Genomic DNA, 6,781 nt, shown 5'->3' with positions numbered 1-6,781 from the left:
GTCAGTTTCCTTCTTCACCAGGTGGGGAGCATAAAAACCAGCCTCAGAGGGGTGTGGTGAAGGCCAAATGAGATAATGCAAGTAAATGCTTATCACCCTGTCTGGCACCTAATGCCGTGGCTCTAGTATGTGGGACCAACCCAGAAGCTTCTATTATCGATATTCTTAACAAGAGCCAAGTGCTTAGCACATGCAGCGAGTCTTCCATCACTGGTAGACGGCTGTGGTTGTCGCGATGATTGTTAAAACATCTGATCGTGTGGGTCTCGTGTCTGAAGTCCTTCGCTCCCCCTCAAGCCCTCAGAAGTGGTTTTCAAACTGCATTGCTCGGTGCCCCGGGAGTTCCCAGGCTGGCTACTTGTCCGTTTGATGTTCAGGAACTGAGTTAGCGGTCCAAGATCATGCAGATAGCAAGTTACACGGAGAGGCCAGCCCAGTTCCCAATGCGCTCATTGTCCAGGCACGTGGGACTTCCGGCATGTCTTCCTAGGTCTCCTCTGACCCCTTTATGTTCACATTGCATTGTGCAAATCAGTCCCCATCCCCGGGAACCTTTTTCTTCTCCGCTTGTCCAAAATACCTCCCGGTCTGAGCCCCTTAGGCAGTCACTGCTTCAGTGTTGGGAGTCTCTCTATTGGAGCCTGACTGCGGCTTGTGAAGGTCTGTCCTTGCATGGAGCTCTGACCCCCCCACCCCCAGGGCCCCAAGCCTAGCCTCCTCCCCATTATCCCAACATCATCAGTGACTAGTGCAGGACGAGTGGGAAATGAGCCAAACGGAGGCTGATTCTAGGCTGGTTATAAATACATCAGGAGGTTCCGACCAGGCCGCCTCATCCCTGTGTCCTCCACACCCTGAGCTCCTACTCGAGAGGGGAGAGCAGCAGGGCAGCCGAGTCCTACAGGAACCCAAGTCTGGGCCTGGTATCCTGGCCACGTCTGTTCAGATTAGCTGTACACGGAGCACCACAGCGAGATCGCCGGAAAAGACACAGGATATGCCCAGTGAAATTCACATCTCACACCTTTTTTTTTTTTTTTTTTTTTTTTTAGTATAAGAATATTTCATGAACTATTTGGGACTTAAACTAAAAATTATTTGGTTTTTTCTATCTGAAATTCAGATTTAACTAGGTGTCCTCTATTTTTATTTGCTACATCTGCCACCTCTACAGCCTTGGGACAACTACACGCGCCCTCCTGAGACAGGAGCCCCAGGCGTGTCAGCAGACAGGGTCTCTGAGACAGCTTCCCGGCCGTCACTAGCTCTGGGCATGGATCCACACGGACCAACTCATGTTCTAGCATTTCATAGATTCTATGAGATTCTATGAGATCCGCTTCTTCCTCTGGGCATGGATCCACACGGACCAACTCATGTTCTAGCATTTCATAGATTCTATGAGATTCTATGAGATCCGCTTCTTCCTCTTTTAGTGTCTATATTCTCAGGACCCATCTTGTGACCTTGAAATTGTTGCCACACGAACCAACTCATGTTCTAGCATTTCATAGATTCTATGAGATTCTATGAGATCCGCTTTTTCCTCTGGGCATGGATCCACACGAACCAACTCATGTTCTAGCATTTCATAGATTCTATGAGATTCTATGAGATCCGCTTCTTCCTCTTTTAGTGTCTATATTCTCAGGACCCATCTTGTGACCTTGAAATTGTTGCTCTTCCACCCGTGACGGTGGTATACACCACGGACCATGTGTGTTCTTTGTGGTGATGCCGGGAGGCCTGACCGGGCACCAACAGCCAGGGCCTCCGTGGGTCAGACAACAAAATGCTCTATGGCCATTTGAGAAAGGGAGTAAGTCTCGTTTATTATCTGAAAACCTTCTGTTGACCCCTGTGGGAAGATCAAGGAAGAGCCAGCACCACGCATGTGCAGTGAGTCTCAGTGGCTCAGAAGAGAATCTCAGAGATGCTGGGGCCGTGCTCTTTGAAGAAAGGCAGTGTCGTCTACACTTGGTGTCTCAGAGGATGACACTGTGTGGGAAACATGGGTGTTGATGGCTCTGAGTTGAAACACGATCCAGAAGAGGTGGACCCTGAAGCCTGCAGGCATGGACCGTGAATAGGTTAGGAATACGGTCAGCAGTTCATTGCATTTAAAATAATCCTCGTGGGGCGCCTGGGTGCTCAGGTTAAGCCTCAGGCTCTTGGTTTCAGTTCAGGTCATGACCTCAGGGTGGTGAGATCGAGCCCCACCTTGTCGGGCTCCACGCTCAGCTGGGAGTCTGCTTGAGACTCTCTCTCTCTCCCTCTCCTTCTGCCCCTCCCCACGCACATGCTCTCTTTCACACCCTCTCTCCCTCTCTAATGAATAAATAAAATCTTTAAGAAAATAAAATATTCTTTGTACTTAATAATATCCCATGATATATAACAATGATTAAATAAGTATTAAAGAGCATTTCCAGTAATTCTAAAGTACAAATCTAAGCAATGAGTAAGCCCTGGGTCACAGCATCGTTTTCTTTCTTAGTGGTAAGTACAGCAATGATTCCCTTTACGATCTGTGGCATCCCAGATTGGGGGAAACACAGGTAGCTGAATTCAGTTAGACTGAATTCAGTGGTCTGTTAGCCTAGACTAACGAACTTCAATTTAAAGGCACCCAGGAGATCATGAACCATCCCTGGTGAGATGGCCCCTGCCGGTGACAGGTCTTGATCGATGGTCATTTTTCAGAATAATCCCTTCTTTGTATGGAGAGCATATGGAGGGGGAGTCAGGGGCATTTTAGGAGGGGCAGTTACGTGGGAGCATTCCGTGCATGGCCGGATGTTTACCATCCTTGCCTCTATCACGGTCTGTCCTGCGTCCCAGTCATTAGGACCACAGACAAAATCCCCAAAGTCCCCCTACGTTTCAGATGCCCCCTTGGGAGCAGTACCACTGCCAACGAGTCTACTGGGCTGCAGGATATATGGTGGTTCGATCCAGCCCCGCTGCCTGTCGGTGCACAGTGCTACCCCTGCCCCTCCCCCTGGAGCTGGAGCCTCATCTTCCAAGAAGCTGCAACACCGGCGGGGTTATTCCAGTCTGGGGTGTGCGCCCACCCCTGGTCTGGAGGGGTTGGGGGCCGAGCCCGGGACATTTCTGCCTCCCCTGTCAGGCCCCAGTCAACCTTCCTCCGCCCTGCGTCCTCCTTCCAGGAGCATTTTCTCTGCATTCCTGAAGGCAGCCTCAGAGAGAGGCACGTCGTCAACTCCTTTTCATTTACATGGGGATTACTGGAGACCAGAAAAGTGCTTTAAAATGATATAATGTCTCTGCACCTCATCAAACCCTTCCCCTTCCACCAATTTCTGCCTGATTTACAGTTAATATTGCACACTCCCATCACCCTGCCGGAGGAGCGGTGATTATTTCTCCATTGCCATAAAGAATGTAAAGGAGATGGGAAAAATCAGGTGAATTCAGAGAAAGTTTAGTGTAAAAAAAAAAAAGTGCTGGGGGAGGGGGTGTCAGGGAAGGCAGTATAATAATGGGAGCAAAAGTGTTCCAGGAACCAATTTCAGAGTCAAGCGATTCCTGCGGGCCTGGCAATGAAGCCGGCAGGTGTGGGGCCCTGGCTGCCTGACAAATGTTCCGGCCTGGGGCTGGGGCTGGGGCTGGGGCTGGGGTCGGGGCTGGGGCAGACTCTGATGGGGAGCCTCGCCAGGACGTTCATCCCCCGGGGGGTCTGGTCTGAATTAAGGAGAGGGTGAGAGCACCACCTGTCCTTCCCCCTTCCCCCGGACCAGAAGGCCTAGGGGAGCATGTAGGGTCCTGTCTTCGAGACACAGAGGTTGCTCTGGATTCAGGGTTCCTGAATCTGCGGCTTGTTTTAGCTGCACACTAACAGCCTAATGGGCGTGCGGTCTGGGCTCCCATCCTGGCTCCGACGAGTCCTGGCAGTGAGCGCGCAGGCTGTCGCTCCCCTCCCTGACCGTCAGTCTCCCCTCTCTCTGAGGGGATGACCTGGCCTGTGGTAAGTGCTACGACAACCCCTCTGTCTCACCACCATCACTCAGTCAGTGCACAGCAGTCACCATCCCTTGAGGACAAGTGTGCGCGTGACCACGTTCTTCCAAGGTGCTGTTGGCGGACCTTGGCTAATTTTCCCATGAAGGAGCTGAGTGGCATTTGGATTCTTCAGAGGAAAGAGATGCTCTGTCTCCCACATTACCCATCAGCCAAAGGGAATGATGGAAACCCTTGGACTTATTTACCGTGTCAACCCAGTATTTCAGTTAGCTGTCGGCTGCGCAGCACAGTGCCCCACAACCTGATGACTTACAATACAGCCATTTTATTACGTGCTTGTGATGTGGCAAGTTGGGCACGGCTTGGTGGGGAGGCTCATCTCTGTTCCATGTGGCTTCAGCGGAGGGCTGGCTGGCACACCTCAATTTGGGTCCTAATGTCTGCGGTCCTGGTTCTCATTGTCTGAGTGGTCTCTCCAGGTGCTTAATTCAGGTATCCTCACAGCAGCAAGATGGCCTCAGGATAGTCAGGCTGGCTGCATAGTGGCCGGCTTTCCCCCTAGAACACAAAGAGCGGAAGCCGCCATCCGCCATGACTTCTTAACGCCTAGGCTTGGGATTGGCACAGTGTTACTTCCGCAACATTCTCCTGATTGAAACACGTCCCAGGCCCGCCCGGAATCAGGAGGAAGTGGGTACCCAAGAGCATGAAAACCAAGTGGTTCATTGTAGATCACGCAAGTTACAGTCTGCCACACCCAGGCCTTTGGCATCGTTATTTGTTCCTTCTTCCATAGTGTTTGGCTTTGAATTTTTACTTTACACATGGATCTTTATTGCAAGTGACCTCAAGTGGAATCCTTTTCTTTCTCTCTCTCTCTCTCTCTTCTTTTTTTTTGGAATTAAGCAGGAGAGCAATAAAGAAGCATGGGTGTTCCGTGGTCACGCCTGTCTACCTGTCTTCCCGCTTCTGTGGCTGGCCACAGGATCTCTGTCTCTAGGAGTGTCTCCCTATGTTCCTATCTCTGCACCTCTCATCTTTGTTTCTGTGAGGCTCTGTTTCTGATCATCTCTTTGCTTCTGTATCTCTCTCTATTCTGGGCATATTTTTCTCTGGTTTTACGTCTGTTGGTCCCTTTTTCTTCCTATGAATCTCTTGCCTTATCTTTCCACCCCCACCATCACCATTTTAGCCAGAGACTGAGTGCTGTGATTGTTATAAAATGTGGCCTTCTTGCTGGTGTTGTCAGAGAACCTCACATCTGGTAATCAGAGATTTCCTGAGTAGGAGAGGCCCAGCCTCGCCACGGGGTATTGCCTAATGCAGAGAAGGCAGCTAGACATTCCTCTTTTTCCTCTCGTGTCAGCACCTGGCCTCTGGAACCTGAGAACTGTCTGGACCCCATAGCCTTGCCAAGCCTGGGGGCAAAGGCCTTGCCTGTAGGGTTCTCTCTTGGGAAGCAAGGGATGGAGAGGCCGTGGCAGGTAGGGCAGGCCCAGGATGTGATGGGGAAGTAGAGACAGAGCGCTATGGCCCAACTTTTGAGGAACTGTAAAAGGGAGGGGGAGCGTTTGCTTAGAGGAAGAGGGGTGTGCCCATGTCGGCAGGACTGTCTGGGGGTAGAGGGAGCCATTGGCCTGAGCAGCTGCTGAGACAGGAAGAGGACGTTGCTGTGGGTCTTCCCTGCTGTGCTGTGAGCTCCTGGAGGGTGAAGGTCTTACCTGACTCTCCTCTGTACCCCAGGACCTGGAGTGTGCTGGGCACACAGTAGGTCAGGAAATACTGAATACCCTCACTTCTTAACAGCTGTTCAGTGGGAACCGGTGGTTTCAGGAGGCAGTGAGTTGCCCATCCTGGGTTTATGCAAGCTGAAGCAGAACAACCACGGGGACAGGGTGCAACCAGCTGCCTGTTCAGAGGACAGTACTGTCCCAGGCTTCCTGCTTGGAGACGCTCAATTTGAGGGTAGAGTGAGAAAGCAGAGTCTCACTGAAGCAGAGAGGGAGGCTTCAGTGCCCTCATCCCAGCCCTGGCCTTGCCTCTTCCTAGGCCCCCCCCCTGCGGTAGTCCCCCCCACCCCTTACCTGGAAACTGCTGGCAGAGGTGAGTACAGGCTGGGCAGGGGCAGGGCAGAGGCAGGGATGGAGGCAGCCAATACTTCTTGAGCCTACTGGTGGTGGCACGCTCTGCAGAGCTCTCCGGGAAGTGACCTTCTCCTGTCCTTCGGCACTGGACCGCATGCAGGCTGCCCCGCGCTGGGTGCAGATCCTCCAAAGGGCTGCATGCAACTTCCCAAAGCGCGAACGCAAAGGGGGAAGTAAGTCAGGGTTTAGGGAACAAACGCATATCAATTCTTCCACTTTCAAAACTGCTGTTCTGCTGCATTTCTGGTGATGCTGGTGGCGAATTTCGACTTTGCGAAGAAGCTGGGCTGACTCTGGGGCTGCCTGTGACTCCCATAGGGGACCCCGACTGCTGCTGGGCTGCACAGGACGGACCCCCAGGGGGATGTGCGCTCCTGGGCACACCATCACAGCTGCAGGCACCAGCGTCTAAAGAAGCCGACGTCCTGGCTTTCAAGACCAGCTCCACCTGCAAGGACAGATGCTCAAGGTCACACACGCCTGCACTGTCACACACACAGGGCTATGCTAACAAACCCCTCCGTACGCATGGGCACGTGCAAGCGCACACACCAGTGCCTGTGTGCAGAGGACACACCTATAGAACCAGCTGCAAGCTCGCGAATGCGGACGTACGCACAAAGCAGGTGCAGAGACACTCGGCAAAAGCCACG

General features: G+C 52.3%; 1 long non-coding RNA gene across 2 annotated transcripts; it reads right to left on the bottom strand.

Moving 5' to 3' along the window:
• Window positions 1–1,062: 1,062 nt before the first annotated feature.
• On the bottom strand, window positions 1,063–6,282 carry LOC103666361. 2 transcript variants are annotated; one of them, XR_569480.2, is made up of 4 exons: window positions 6,069–6,282; window positions 4,230–4,542; window positions 1,667–2,067; window positions 1,063–1,466 (listed from the first exon to the last, which is right to left on the bottom strand). It is a non-coding gene; the product is annotated as an uncharacterized LOC103666361 (long non-coding RNA). The 2 variants fall into 2 exon arrangements; XR_569481.2 differs by having other exon boundaries at window positions 4,298–4,542; window positions 6,069–6,281.
• Window positions 6,283–6,781: the final 499 nt, after the last annotated feature.

Source organism: Ursus maritimus, unplaced genomic scaffold (genome assembly GCF_017311325.1).
Source record: "Ursus maritimus isolate PB19 unplaced genomic scaffold, ASM1731132v1 scaffold_32, whole genome shotgun sequence".
NCBI lineage: Eukaryota > Metazoa > Chordata > Mammalia > Carnivora > Ursidae > Ursus > Ursus maritimus.
This window is presented reverse-complemented; position numbering and strand designations above follow the sequence as displayed.